The sequence below is a fragment of the Protopterus annectens genome, chromosome 5.part1, assembly GCF_019279795.1.
Source record: "Protopterus annectens isolate FY-2018-M chromosome 5.part1, PAN1.0, whole genome shotgun sequence".
In the NCBI taxonomy this organism is placed as follows: domain Eukaryota; kingdom Metazoa; phylum Chordata; order Ceratodontiformes; family Protopteridae; genus Protopterus; species Protopterus annectens.
In genome coordinates this window covers 91332613-91348942 of record NC_056736.1, presented here as the reverse complement: position 1 = coordinate 91348942, position 16330 = coordinate 91332613, and the positions used below count along the sequence as shown (strand labels likewise).

The window sequence follows — 16330 nt, the reverse complement described above, 5'->3', positions numbered from 1 at the left end:
CTAGATCAGGGGAGGTCATCGTGCCTCTTTACTCATCCCTCATCAGGCCCATAATTGAGTACAATGCCCCTTTTGGGATGTACCTTACCAGACACCTGCAGCAACTGGAAAGACCCCAAAAGTACCTCACCAAGAGGATCAAAGGGCTCAAACAGATGCCATATGCTGCCCGGTTAAAGAAACTCCAGCTCTACTCAGTGGCATACCGCCTGTTCAGAGGCGATCTGTGCCTGACGTATAAAGCCATGTCCAACCTGGAATTAATGGACATGCTGCACCTCAGAAAATCCAAATCCTATCGAGCTACGCTCGAGACTTGAACCTCAACACTGAAATAAATAGGACATGCTGGAGGGACAGATTCATAACCCAGAGGCTCCCTTCACTCTGGAATAAAATCCCAGTCCAGGTTAGGCAGAGTCCCTCATTGACTCTCTTCAAGAGGAATCTTGATGAGTGGATGGGAGATCGTAGGTTTACCCCGGGTATCACTTCTGTGTCACTGTTAGATAGAGGCACAGTATACTAACCTCGAAAAAGGGCATAGCAAAATAAATTTAAAATGGGTGGCGAAAGCCAAACACATTCTGGCTAGGCTTATAAATGCCCTAGGGCAGATAGCCTAGTATGAACCTATGAAAACTTGATCAGGGGTTCCCATCCCCCTCCTGATAAGAGGCCTAGGCAAGAGACTGACTATGAATCTTCAGATCAGGTTTCCATTTCCTCTGATTCTTCTTCTGATCAGGAATATTTTCTTCCCCCCTATGAGGATTCTGATGCTGAAGAATCTATACCTTCAGCTTCTCCTCCAGAGGACTATTCTTTTGGAGAAACCTTACATACCATGAGGGGAGCATTTCCATTGGGAGAGCCAAGATTTTTCAGAATCTAAAAAGAGGCTCAGGGATTTCCTTTTACTACCTCAACACAGGCCACTAGCCGTCCCACCTGTGTTAGACATTGTAGATGATGTGTTTTCGGAGTCTAGTCTTACCCCTGACTCCTTACCTCCAGCTCCTGTTAAGCCTGACAGATATTACAGGGTTCCTGACTCATAAATTTCTTTTTAAAAACTCTGCTGCAGACCCAGAAACTATTTCTCAGGGTCCCAAAGGAGTTAAGGCTTCCGCTGCAAAAAACCCTACCCCCTCTGACAGAGATTCTAGGGCACTGGATAGATGGGGAAAAAGGTTTTACACATGTACCTTGGCTACAAGGGTAATCTCCAAGTGAAGTACCTCGCAGGATGCGCAGTAGCAAAACCCGCCCCGAACACGCCTCCTGGCCAAGCGCACATGAATATGTATTTGTTCCTTGGAGATGTGCCTAAAAAGTGTTCCTGCTGCCAACATTCGATTGAGGCCTATGTTCGTGGGACAGTCAGACCCTAAACCCTTTGTCTGATTACTAGGTTTTAGTTTGTTATGTTTTTTACCCAAGTGACTTAAATATTGAAACACCAAATACAATGTGATTAAACCTATTATTTCCGCGTTCAGCTGGTCCCACTTTTGACTGTTGTTAAAGCAGCAACACAGTATTACAGTAAGGGGCTTAAAATCGCTATGATGGTTGCACTTTTGTCAGTTTAATTTTTATAAAGAAATGTATAGTTTACATGTTCACATATGTGCGGGGGTGATTAGCAACGGGAAACCAATCCACTGCAGGTAAAGATCTTAATGTCAAGAATAGTGTGCATGTGTGACATCAGACTGGTTGGTTAGAAGGCTATAAACATAAAGTGTCATTAATAGTTGGGTACCGCACTTGTTCTGCTTAAGTAAGGAAACGTGCAAATCAGGATGACAGATTGACTTGTATAGGGAGGGTTTTGTCCGCTCACTTTAAGTTGATATTGCCAGTGTATGAACGTAGTGGTATATATTTAGGGTTTTGTCCGCTCACTTGTAAAACACATTTGATTGTAAATAAACGCACACAGTACAGCGTAACGGCAATTTCTTTTCACTTTATTCTTGATAAACACAGCAGAAGTAAAATGTGCTGAAGAGTGTTTTGGTACAACTTCATACAGTCATCAGCAAACATAACGACTGTTGTTCATTTATCAAAAAGAGTCTAAGCTGTTACACTTAGCAGATTATTAGGTATTCTGTTTCAGCAGCTCTGTGGCCAGCTGAGACAGTGCAGGGGGAAGGGGAATACCTCTAACTGGTGTTTTTGCAAAGTGAGAAGTTAGGAGACAGTATACCATCTCTCAGCCCTCTACTCATAAGGGAGCCATATAGGGGCTAAATGGCTGTACTGGAAAAACCTAAATGTTGTCAGTCAACAGAATTAAAGCCTTATGAAAGTCGACTAGTACTGCTGGTTTTGGGACATTATGGGTATAGTGGTCTGTGCTCCTCTGATCATGTACAAACCCTGCCTATAACTGTGCCTTTCACTACTACGCTACTTTGATGCATTCGCGGGCACCTGCCAATCATGTCAGCAACGCCCACTCCCCGCCCAAAGCTGTGCGGAACCGCCCGCGAGGTACTTCTCTTGGAGATTACCGCTATAAGGGCCTTAAACTGTCAGTTTCATATGCTCAAATATCAGCAACATGTCATGGCATTGCTTAAACAGAAAATGTTGTTAAACTCTGAATGTGCAGAAAACAAAGAAATGCAGGATTTATTGCATGCAGCCTCCTGCAGGGCCGCAGTCACAGGTTCTGTAATTAGGAGGTATGCTTGGTTAAAGTAACAAAATCTGCCTGATCATGTTAAAGTTAAATTATTAGATGCACCTTTACAGCATGATACTTTGTTTGGTGTTAAGGCAGAAGAGGTGTTAAAGAAAATGGAGGACAAAGCTAAATCTATGCAAACGGTCAAAGATTTTTTACAAGTACAGCCACTTAGGTTTAGTAGACACTGGCCAACAAAGAATTGGTCCTTTCCTGTGTCAGACAGACCTCAAAGGGGCAGATCCAGACTTCCTAGAGGCAGATCCCAGGCACAAGGTTCATACTGCCCAAAGCAATGGGGGGCTTCTACCTCCAAATTTGGAGAAGACCAATCACAACCATACAAGAAACAGTCCCAATGACTTCCCCCTGGCAGCACCTTTAGGGGGGAAATTAGCACTTTTTTTCTCAAAATTGGCAAATTATAACCCAGGACAAGTGGGTCCTAAATATTGTGTCACAAGGCTACAAGTTCCATTTCCATACCGTGCCAAAGGCAAACGGCTGGCCCGATCTGCCAAAAAAAACAATGGGCAGAGGCACAAAAACAAGTCTCATCCCTCATGGACATGGGGGCCATTCAACAAGTACCAGAGCAAGAGCAGGGACAAGGATTTTACTCAAGACTGTTCTTGGTATCCAGAAAGGACAAGGCCTGGAGGCCAATACTGGACCTATCTATTTTGAACACATTCCTGGATATACCAAAATTCAAGATGTTAACTTTGCAGCAGCTTCTGCCCATGCTGGGCAAGAATGCTTGGCTTGTGACTTTAGACCTGAAAGAGGCATACCTGCATGTCCCAGTCAGACAAATATACAGAAGATATCTCAGATTCAAGGCTGGCTCAATGCATTACTAGTTCTCCGCACTGCCCTTTGGCTTATGTACTGCACCCAGAGTCTTTACAAAGTGCCTGGCACCAGTAATTGCATTCTGCAGACAAAGAGGAATACAAATATATCCTTACTTGGATGACTATCTAATTCAAGCAGAGAGCAAGGACATTCTTCTTCAGCATCTGGCGTATGTGAAAAGACTTCTAACATGCCTAGGGTATGCAGTCAACGAAAATAAATCAAAACTAGTACCCTCTCAAGAGATAATATTCCTGGGTGCAAGCTTAAATACAACTGTCCAGATGGCTTATCTCACGCCAGACAAACAAAGGCAACTGACTACCTATTTCAAAATGTTGGCAACAAAGGCCCAGTTATCTGCAAGAAAAATTCTGCAGGCTTTGGGATTCACAGCATCCTGCATCCTACTAATTCCATATGCAAGACTGCATATGAGGAAACTTCAATGGTACCTAAAAAGTGTTTGGACTCAACATTGCCACAGCCTGGAAACTATGATTACTCTCATTCCCTGCCTGCAACAGAAGTTTCGACGGTGGGCAAAGGCTTGTCACCAGAACAAGGGACAGCCATTCATATTACCCCCAGCCAGGCAGACACTAACAACGGATGCATCAGATTATGCCTGGGGGGCCCACATGGCAGGAAGATGCATTTAGGGCACATGGACCTCAAATCAAATGCATCTATATACCAATCAAAAAGAGATGCTAGCAGTTCAAAATGCCCTGACAGCCTTCAAGGACCTACTTCATCCAGGACAACAACTGATCAAGACAGACAATACCACGGTCATGTGGTATATAAACAAGCAGGGGGGCACACATTCTTACCCCCTTTGCAGACTAGCCATGACTTTGTGGGACACAGCATTGACTTACCAAGTACATCTGCAGGCACAATTCCTGCCAGGAAGGAAAAATACTCTGGCAGACGAACTAAGCAGAAATATCATGGATCCCCACGAGTGGCACCTGGATCCACAAGTCTTCAGCATGATAACAAAGAAATGGGGATGACTGGATATAGATCTATTTGCCTCCCCTCACAACTACCAACTAAAAAGATTCTGCACAATGATTTATCACAAACAAGCATGGAAAGTGGATGCCCTATCTTTCAGCTGGAAAAATCTATCAGTATATGCATTTCCCCCTCTGCCTCTCCTCCCCAAAGTACTCCTAAAGGTCAGACAGGAGAAGCCAAACATGATACTGATTGCCCCAGACTGGCCCCGCCAGTACTGGTATCCAATACTAAGGAGCATGTCTCAATGCCCAGCTTGGACCTTACCTCAAAAACCTCATCTACTGTCACAGCAAAACAGTCAGATCCTGCACAGCCAACTCAGAACTTTAAACCTGACAGCATGGCAAATAATGTAGTCATACAAAACACACCTCTCAGTAAAGCTGTGATGGATGTCATTTTGGTAGCCAGAAGACCTAGTACTAGAAAATCTTATGCTGGAAAATGGAAGAGATTCTGTGCTTGGAACCAGGCACAAGGAACTGATACAGCTGTACCAAATATTCCTCAGATTTTGCAATACTTAACTGAGATGCTGGACAAAGGCCTATATTTTTCATCTATTAAAATTCATGCCTCTGACATTTCGGCTCATTACAATGTAGAGCCACCAATCTTTTCTCATCCCTTATTAAAGCAGTACCTCAGGGAAGTCAAAAACGTAAGACCACCAAGGAGATCACCAATGCCTGCATGGGACCTCAACTATGTCTTGGAAAAACTCACCCTGCCTCCTTTCGAGCCAGCTGCTACTGCTGATATAAAATTTTTATCTTGGAAAACCGCTCTGCTCCTAGCAATAACTTCTGCAAGACTAGTTTCAGAGCTACAGGCACTCATGGCTGCGGAACCTTTTATCCAGACAGGGTGTCTCTGAGGACAAACCCAACATTTATGCCTAAGGTGGTGCCCAGTGTGGCTCTCAACCAAACTATTCACCTGCCAACCTTTTATCCAAATCCACAGAACAAGGGGGGAGAGAATTCTGCATTCTTTGGATGTACACAGACAGCTTAGATTCTATTTGGACAGAACCAAAGTTTTCAGAAAGACAGATCAATTACTAGTGGCATATGCTGCAGGATTACAAGGAAAGGCTATCTCAAAGCAGACTATTTCAAAGTGGACTGGCCACTGCATTCGTTTCTGCTATATACAGCATTGCAAGCGCCAGTACCTAAGGGCATTAGGCCACACTCAGCCAGAGCTGCAGCCACTTCAGCAGCTTTTCTCAGGGGAGTACCTACCAAGGACATTTTAGAGGCTGCTACTTGGAGTTCAGTGCACACCTTTACAAAGCATATCATCTGCCATTCTACTCTAAATCCAGGGCAGGCTTTGCCACTGCAGTTCTGCAGGGCCTCTTAGCCACTCCTAATGCTGTTTAGCTCCAGCCTCCCAACCTTAGCTTTGGGACTCTACCCAAATGTAATGACTGCAGCAGTGAAACATGAAGAACATAGTACAGTTGTGTACACTTACCATAAATGTAGATGTTCGAGTGTATTCACTGTTGCAGTCCAGGTTACCCTCCCACCATCCCCCTTCGCTTCTGATGGAAACTATCTTTCCTTCTCTGATTTGTACAACCTATGTGGTGTATTTGCTTGTAGATGAAGGTAAATTTTATATTGGTGCATGTAATTATACATATATAAATTTTGGCTACCCTTTTGGGGGGGCACTTGACATCTGGGGCAAGAAAAAATAAAGAAAATAGCATCGGCTGCTTCTTTTATACCCCTGACAACCTGACGTCAGGGAAGGGGTGACAGCAGCCGATGCAGGACCCAAGACTTTGGAATTCAGGCAGGCTGAGGGCAACCTGCCAGCAGGATAACCCAAATGTAATGACTGCAACAGTGAATGCACTCGAACATCTACATTTATGGTAAGTGTACACAACTGTACTTTCCATGGCCTTGCAGACCAGGCTTGTCAGGCTAATGTAACGGTAGTTTCCGTGGTGGATCCGCCTTTGTGGAATGGGATAATTGTCGCTGTGCACCATTCAGTGGGCACAAAGCCTGAGGTGAGGCTATGATTGAACATGGTACTTAGGTGGGGTGTCAGTTCGTTCTTTAGTCCGTGTAGAATAAAGCCTAGGATGTTGTCAGGCCCCATGGATGCTGTGTTCTTGGCTTTGGAGAGTGAGGTTTTCACTTGTGCAGCCGTGATTACAGGAACTTTACATTCTTCCGGTATAGAGATGGGCCCTTTAGGGGGTGAGAGGAGGGTGAAGTTAGCACTGAATCTGTCTGCCAGGATGCTTGCAGTATCAGTTGGTTCTGTATATTTAGTGCCATTGTGCTGTAACTCAGAGCAGATCTGAGTGTTGCCATTGAGATTCTTGACATAGCTATAGAATGCTTTGTGGTTGTCTTTAGAGTCAGTGGCAATTTTGTTTTCGTAACTAGCTTTGGAGGATTTTATGAGGGATCTCAGCTTCTTACTGAGGCTGACCAGGGAGTTCCTCCAGTCATGGGATTTTACTCTTTTTTTGCAACAGTTTCTTCTCTTGTAGAGCTTGTTTATGGCAGGGGACCACCAGATTGGCTTCATTTTTTTGGAGGATTGCATCTTGGTTCTGTTAGGGATAGCACGATCCATGCAATCGTGTAAGTGCTTATAAAGTGCAGTTGTGTAGGATTAGCAGTTGTACCTCTATTGTCCATCTGCATGGCTGTCATGAAGTTTGCCAATTCTGTCTTAAGAAGCGTGAAGTTGGCTTTGGAGAAATTTTTTACGCTAATTTCCTTAATGGGGGTAGGTCGGGATGTGGATGTCTAGGGTGATTAACTTGTGGTCGGATCTGACCAACGAGGAATTGACCTTTGGTGTGGAACACCGATCACTCATGTTGGTAATGACCAGGTCTAGGGTATTGCTGTGTCTGGTGGGGGTGTGGATAAAGTTGATCCAAGGCATTGGAATTTATGAATTCCAGAAAATGTTGAGCAAAAGAGTTGGTACATGAGTAGATGTTCTTCGTGTTTCACTGTTGCAGTCATTACATTTGGGTTATCTGCTTGCAGGTAGCTCTGTCGGCCTGATTATCAAAGTCTTGGGTACTGCGTCGGTTGCTGTCTCATCTTCCATGACGTCAGGTAGTCAGGGGTATAAAGCATGCAGCCGATGCCATTACATCAGTCTTTCTTGCCGTGCGGTGCCTGAAGCAGTTCGCAAGTGCCGGTTGGCCGACTCCTGAAATTTTTTTTTCGAGTTTTAGATCCGAAGTCTTCAACAAAGCTAAGTACCCCATTGGGGATCCTTTTTCTTGCTCTAAACCGTCAGTAAAAGTTACAATTGTATTTCTTTTGGAAAGCATATACCTCATAAAGAATTTAATTCGTACTGCATTCCTTGCCTAGGCCCAGACCACTACGTACCTCGCTGTCGGTTTTGTGCCTTATTCAAACCTCGATCTATTCGTCATCTGTTCATTTTCGCAACTAAATATTTTGGTACTCTGTTCAATTATCCAGAAATGGCTTCGGTAAGCCACCCGACTACAGACATTCTGAAAAAACGCAAAGATAAAGAAAGAGACAGACCGCATAGGTTCATAGCTGCCAACGATGCTTCTGCTAAGCTAGTCGCCAGTTCGCCAGTACTCAGTGAGGCATTTTTGCAACCCCTGATACCTGCTACTTCAGATTCGCAGGCCTCTACTGAGACCCATTCGGAGTCCGGTATGCCGCAAGATGCTTCTTCGACTGTGGAACCTGCGGATGTCTCTACCTTGGATGGGTCCGGAGCCGCTGTGCAGGCACCGGCTTCTGAGGGTGTATTCAGGCCTACTGACTTGCATATTAAACTGACGCCATCTTCTTCTTCAAGGCCTAAACCTCGAGTCACGCCTAGAAACCCGACGCCCAGACCGCATGGTCAGTCCCCTATGCCTAAAAACAAATAATAAGAATGTCAGAAGACCTTGTTACTCTAATCAGGGGAAACCACCCTTCTCCCTCTAAGAGACCTAGAACTGATTTTCCTTCTGATTCTTCTGATCAGGATTCTGAAATTTCTGTTTTCTCTGACTACCAAGAATTGCCCTTATCTACCTATGAGGATTCTGATGCTGAGAACTCCATTCCCTTTGCTTCCCCTCCAGAGGATTTCTCTTTTGGTGAAACTTTGCATACTCTTAGGGAGCATTTCCACTGGGAAAGCCAGGATTACTCTGACTCCAAAAAGAGGCTTAGGGAATTCTTACTCCTAGCTCAACACAGGCCCTTAGCTATCCCTCGTGTACTGGACATTGTAGATGATGCCTTCTTGGAATCTAGCCTGGCCCCTGACACTTTACCTCCGGCTCCCAGAAAACCTGACAGGTATTACAGAATACCTGATCTCACAAGTTCCTCTGTAAGAATCCTACTGCAGATCCTGAGACCATTTCACAGGGACCCAAAGGCATTAAGGCTACTACTGCCAAAAACCCTACCCCCTCTGATAGAGATTCCAGGGCCCTGGACAGATGGAGTAAGAAGGTATACACTTCTGCTACTTGGGCCATTTGGGCCTTAAATTGCCAGTTTCACATGTTGAAGTATTAACAGCATATTATTGGATTGCTTAAACAGAAAATTATGTTGATTCCTGACTGTGCTGAAAATAAAGAATTACAGGATTTAATGCATTCTGCTGAACAAGTTGGAAAACCTACTTTGCAGTGTGGTTTTGATTCATTAGAGGCATCTTGCAGGGCTGCTGTCACTGGGTCTGTACTTAGAAGGCATGCTTGGTTTAAGGAGCAAACTTTAAACAAAAGTGGTTCCACACGGCAGGAAGTAATTGTAGAAGAAATTTATTACAAAAAGTAAGCACTTTCGCGAGTAACATTTGCTTCTTCAGACTGTTTAAAAGGCAGAATAGCACACACCCTTATAAATGCTCATTCAACCAATCATGCTGCAAATAAAACCTAACTGCTTTAACGTAATGCCAAATTAATTAAAAGCAGTACTCTGCAAACATTTTAAATGCATAAAAGATATATGTGTAAAAACATGAATACAAAATTCTATGTCTAAATAGCAAAGAATAAATAAATATGCTTGTCAGTAACATGGTAAGCTATACTAGTTGCTCATAACTTCCAGTTAAGTATAAAAACAGTACAATAATAAAACTAATGTACATACAACAGAATACATCTCTAAAACATGTCTCACTCAAGAATTGCAAAGCGGAGTCTATTGTGAGATCATACCTTCTACTAAACAGAACTATTAATGCACGTAATAATCAATGCTTAAGGGCTCTTGCCTTCAGAAAGGGTTTAAGGGAAACCCTATTATTTAGACCTTTAGGTTTGTCTACTTGAAGACGTATGATCCACTTTTGCTCATAGGATTCAATTCTATTATTCAGGTCACCTTTTCTTAAAGTTTCATGCATAATATCCAAAACAAGAACCTTAAACTTATGGTCAGTACCTGTTTTGGCTACATGGAGAGCTAGGGCATTCATTTCTTTAGCATTCCTAATATCTTTAGTGTGTTCTAGAACTCTGTCTTTTAATACCCTATTTGTTTTGCCTACATAAAATGAAAAACACACAATGCACTAGCAGAAATACACTACATTACTAGTTTGACAATCCACATAGAATTTGCTATCTATTTCAAAACCAAGGTGGGGATGCTTAAAATATCCACCATTGTGTATATGTGTACAAGCCGCACATCTTACACATATACGTCCCCACTCTATCTGACAAAGCATGTGGTATTGCATGCTGTGTTTTATAACATAGTTGTCTCTTGAGGGACTTGTTATTCCTAAAGGCAAAATGGGGTTCAGGAGATATAATGCCTACTACCTCATTCACAGTTGAAAGAATATCCCAATTATTCCTAATGACATTACAGACCATATGTATATCACTGGCATAAGTCAGGGGCATCCTAATCTTAGTGCTACAGCCTTGGGTCGCTGTAGGAGTACCATTAACATTGCCATTAATAGTAGCATTAGAGCTGGAATCATTACATAAATATGGTCTACATCTCCCCTGCCTTTCACTCCAGGCCTGGGCTATCTGTATATCAGTGGCCTCAGCCCTGTAGCCTCTCTCAATGAACTCTTGTTTAAGGGTATGCAGCGCCATCTTCAGTTAGGCATCTTCACTATAAAGCCTCATCGTACGAAAAATCTGACCTCTAAGCGCATTAGACTTAGTATGCCTTGGATGCGTACTAGTATTATGCAGGATATTGTTCTTCCTCACTTCCTTCCTATACATGGTTCTGGAAACATTTTGAGCCATGTCTTTGGTTACCTTAACATCTAGAAATTCCAGCCCCACTGCGGAATATTTAGAGGTAAACCTAAGAAACCCATTCAACTCATTCAAAAAACAGATGAAATCAAATAATTGTTGTTCTGTACCTTACCAGAACAAAAAATGTCATTCACAAACCTTTTGTACCACTTGATACAAGTGCAGTAGGTATTGTTAGGACATATTTGGCTTCCCAGTTTGCTAGGGAGAGGTTGGCGTAGCTATTGGCACAAGCTGTTTCCATAGCCATGCCTACCCCTTGGATGTAGTACTCATCACCAAAAATAAACAAATTATTCTCTAGTATGATCTCAAGTAGTGAGCAGATCAAGGACACTTTATTGTTTGGAACGTTGTTACTGAGAAGCATCTCCCTTTCGTTCTCGATGCCCCAGTCATTGGGAATGATTGTAAACAGGGACTCTACATCTAGTCACAAAGAGGCAAGGACCCTGAATAACCTCAATGTAATTATTCAACTCACTAAGAAAACACTTAGTATCTTTAAGGATGGTGCTACACTTATCCAGTACATCATGCAAGTTCTTTTCTACAAAAATAGAAAGAGGTTCAGTGACCCAACCTCTACTTGAAACAATAGGACGCATTGATGGAGTTGCAAGGTTCTTGTGTATCTTAGGGAGCCCATATAGCGTAGGGACCACAGGAAAATCAACTTTGAAATAGTCAAACAACTGTTCTGAAATCATCCCAGTAATCAACAAATCAAACACTAGAAACTGTACCCTTTCAGTGCAGCTTTTCAAGACTTGACCAGACACATTAGTATATGTATTAGAGTTATTTAAATGATCTAACATAAATTGTACATAGTTTTCCTTGTCCATCACTACTATACTGCCCCCGCCTTGTCTGCAGGGCAGATCTGTATGCTATTTATACGTTTAAGCTCAAGGCTGTAGAGCCCTTCAGCATTTTCCATGCTGTCAGGGTCTCCCTCAGGACTTAACCCATCCTTCATGCCAAAAGTGGTGTCCAGTGTGGCTCTCAACCAGTCCATTCTTTTGCCCACCTTTTTCCATAACCTGCAAAACAAGGAGGAAAGGATTCTGCACTCTCTGGATGTGCACAGACAGCTTAGATGTGCACAGACAGCTTAGATTTTACCTTGACAGGACTAAACCTTTTAGAAAGACTGATCAATTGTTAGTCAGCTTTGCTGCAGGAGCAGAGGGCAAGGCCATATCCAAACAAACCAGAGTAACCTCCACCTCTGCAGCTTTTCTCAGAGGGGTCCCCACCAGGGACATCCTGGAAGCTGCAACATGGACATCTGTTCATACCTTCACCAGATCCAGGGCAGGCTTTGCCACCACAGTCATGCAGGGCATTTTAGCCAGCCCCCAGTCTTCTTGACTGCCTCCACCCTTTTCTTCAGCTTTGGGAATCAACCCAAATGTGATGACTGCAACAGTGAAACACGAAGAACATAGTACAGTTGTGTACACTTACCATAAATGTAGATGTTCATGTATTTACTGTTGCAGTCCTGTTTTCCCTCCGTCCATCCCCCTTGTCTCTCTCTCAATCTCTCTCTCTCTCTCTTTACAAGGAATTTTTGGTATTTACTTTCTACTGGTGGTGTTCTTCCACCATTACCTAGCTCCCTCTTGGGGGCTCCTGACACTTAGGGCAAGAAAAACTGATGTAATGGCATTGTCTGCCTTATTTTATACCACTGACGATTTGACGTCAGTCCTGGAGCAACTGCAACTGACACAGAAATACTAAGCCTCTGGTATTCGGGCCAACTAAGGGCTACCCTGGCAGGGATAACCAAAATGTCATGACTGCAACAGTGACTACACTCGAACATCTACATTTATGGTAAGTGTACACAACCGTACTTAGTTTTTAGTTCCTTCCTGTGCAGTAGCTGGTCTAAAGGTGTGAAAGACATTATAACCTTGTACTGCCAGGGTACTCTCTGTGACTTTAAACCATGTCTCCCTTACTACACAGATGTCTATGCTCTCCAGGGAGATGAAGGCTTGCGGAGAGTGGAGTTTCTTTTTAAGATATCTAGCATTGAGCAGTACCAACTTTAGATGTTCCTTTGTATGTGCAGTTCACTTGAGAGGTTTATCAGTCTGGCATTGCCTAAAAAGGCACTATGGGGGTGAAAAGGTCTTTGCCAATATCCAAAAGCCTAGAGGGAATAAGTACAGGCCATCACGGACAAAGCAGCATGGTCCATCAGCCATGTCCTCCCAAGCTGTCAAATATTGTACACTCTTAGAGTGATACCAGAAGCTAAGCCAGTTGTTAAAAATCAATCATTTCCAGTTGATAATGTGACATCATCCTAGGGAAGTTAGTATGCTTCTCAGTGCTAGGCTAATACCTGGCTGAGAGACGTAGTCAGCACCCTCGATCATGTATCTCTTCATATAGTCAGGGGAGGTTTGTCTCAGGTCATTAACACCCACATGGACTATAACAGAGTCATAGTGGTACCTGTTCAGTGACATGAGTGCCTGTGTGACTTGATGAATCCTAGCCCCAGAAAGGCAGCTAGATGTGATTCTGCCCTTACTCGGTCTGATGAGGGGGAACATCAGTGTGCCTCACTATAGTATCACCAATGACCAGAAAATTTGGTTGGTTGTTGGTTTGCCTTTAGGGCTTAGCAGCACCTGTGTCCCTTTCTACAGGCCTGTTGTGTTTTGACACAGGTATGAAAAACTGAGTTGAAGAACATCAAAAAGGAAGGGAAGACCCTTTCTTGATGTTGGCATCGTTTCAGATTCCACAAAGTATATTTTCTAGGCTCCATCAGTCATTGGCAGCATGGTTTTGGTGCAGTCAGCAGCAGCAAAACAGCCAGAGACCTGAGAGTTAACAACATAACCATAACAAATTTCAGAATGGTCTGTATCCCTGAGGCATGAACTTTAAGCAGCAGCATGAAGGAGTGACAGCAAGTCTAATCCTAAGACCTTGACTGACTGTCCCACTTCTAGATGCAGTCAGTGGTCATCTGCCCCCCCCCCACACACACACACACACACACGCACACTTGCAGATGTATGGATGACCATTACGAAGGATAAGTGAAACAGGGCAGTAATATCTAGAGACTGCACAATTCCCATTCAAACTTTTCTGTTGCCCCACTTTCCTTGTTTTATGTCCCACCCTATAAAACAGTGCAGCAAGAAAAGAGGTGTTAAATCTCTTTTAAAAGAAAAAGCCATCTAATGGTTCCCATCAGACTAAAGGGATTTATTATTCCGTCTAGGTCTATTTAGCTCCTAAAAAGACAAAGGACCTCAGACTCTTAATAGAATTCAGCTGTCTTGAATGAGTTTATCCCCAAAGAAACCTTTTGCATGGTCACAGTGTTGTCCATCCTTCACTGTCAAATGGCAAAGGACTGGATGTAGTCTTTGAATTATCCAGAGGACTTGCCATGGAGAAAAATTTGCTAAGGAGTTTGGGAAGTTTCTGCATTTCTGGTAGGAGTCAACCAGCACAATTTCTGGACTCTTCCATTTAGTCTAACTTCAGCCCCCCCCAGTGGTGTTTACTTAAAGGAAAACTCTGCCATCTTACAGTTTAACACAATCTTTAGGTTCCTTTTCTTCCTACAATATGGTTCCAACATTGTGTAGGTACCAGAAACCTGCTTGTACTTTTTAAAACTTTTATTTCCTTGCATTTGAGTCAATAGAAGGGAAAGCCCCCCCCCTACTTTTTTTTTTTTAAGCTCAACTTCTCACGTACTGTGCAGAGGAATTTGTCTCCACCTGCATGCCATATCATAGACGCAGTTAAAGGACCACTACAGGAAAAGAATTAAAAAAGATATATTGTGCAACTTTTCCTTATGTTTGCCTCATTGCAAACCTGTATGTACCAGATAGAAGTAGTAAATAATAATTTTATTCTGTTTGTACCCCTGACTGCCCTCCTGGGGGCAGACATCCTGATGAGAGTTAATTTAGATCTAAAGAAAAATCTAGCTGCAGGTCCACTGTATCTGAGATTATAGTGCCCATACATGGACTTTCTCATTAGAGTTCCATTCACTTAGAATGGAAAAGCAGAGATGAGAAGCTGTTTTTCAGAGGCCTCAGTAAACATATAATTCACTGTAATGCAGTGCCTCTTACAAATGTGTTTGCTGCTGATGTGTTGCACATTCTGTGAAAAAGGCTTCCCAAACTGCCATCTCTTTGCTGAGATATCAGCCTTTTTTTAGACATTTAACTTTGATCTGTTTCAGTTTCTTCTACAGTTACTCCTCCCATATCCCATCCCCCTGCTAGCAAGAGTATCACATTTCCCACCCTGCAAGGTTCTGCTATTCAGTCAGCTTTGCTTGACAATACACAAACAGACTTGCTTGCAGTCTGTTTGGTGTGCCAGTAAAAGTGTTCCCTCATTTCTCTTAATCCTGTCATCTGAATAGCACTTTTACAGTAAATAGTGTTACAAAATGCTTTTTCTCGATCCTTGATATAAAGGAGTTAAGTATTCCTTTACACTTACCAGTAATATACACTCATTACAATACATCTTGGCCACTGACAGACTGAGCTCTGTCTTTCTGCATGAAGTCCTGGAGCTGAAATTTTTAAACTGGCTGTTAGTGGTGGTGAAATGATTTGTTAGAGATGTCCTCACAGATAAATTCCAAGATCCCAATTCAGTTTCCATTCATGAGAGTCTGTCCTGGTCCTGCCCAGCTTCTCTGCCACAAGATTTTGTACTGGGTGTATATAAGATGCCTGCAGAGTGAAATTGTGCTGAAAATTTATATCGGAGGCTACCATGGCTAGTATAGACAGAGGGTATGATCCTGCATAGTTTATGTACCACATCATTATGGTGCTGTCAGAAAACACTTGTAACAGCACTGGGAGCATAGATAACTGACAGTGCTAAGCTAAAATGAAAAAAAAAAAAAGTTGAGCTAGAAGTTCTGCTATGTCTCACTCTCATTCTTAAGTCCAAGTGGGAGTAAACAACTTGAGAAGTACCTCCCTGGACTACATGAAGATAGTCATTATGGAGCTCTTGGGCTATGTGCCCCATGCCAGTGTGAGCCTAGCATTCTGCTTTCTCCAAAGATAATGCCACAATATAAAAAGAAGATTACTGACTTTAATAAATGGCTTTGAGTACAGTATTGTTTGAATGGGCTACAATATTTGTCAGCATGAGAGGATATGGCTGACAGACCACACTGCTGCCAGGGATGGTCTGCACTTGGCCCCATCTGGGATTCTGAATATTAGTTAAAATGCTGTCCACCCCATATTTCCTTTTTTAGAAATTTGTCAACTTGATAACCTACTGATATAGCTAAGCCAGCTCAGGAAACCATGCCATATCCTTGCAAGTATAGGTCCCTCTCTATGACCCTGGAAAACCATAATACATACTTAAATATACTGGAGAGAGCCCCCATTCGATTCAATACC

General features: G+C 42.9%; 1 protein-coding gene across 1 annotated transcript in view; it reads left to right on the top strand.

The window, feature by feature from the left end:
- MYCBP2 (MYC binding protein 2) overlaps positions 1-16330 on the top strand; it is a gene marked incomplete in the record, with an annotated part of 5088083 nt that overhangs the window by 774567 nt on the left and 4297186 nt on the right.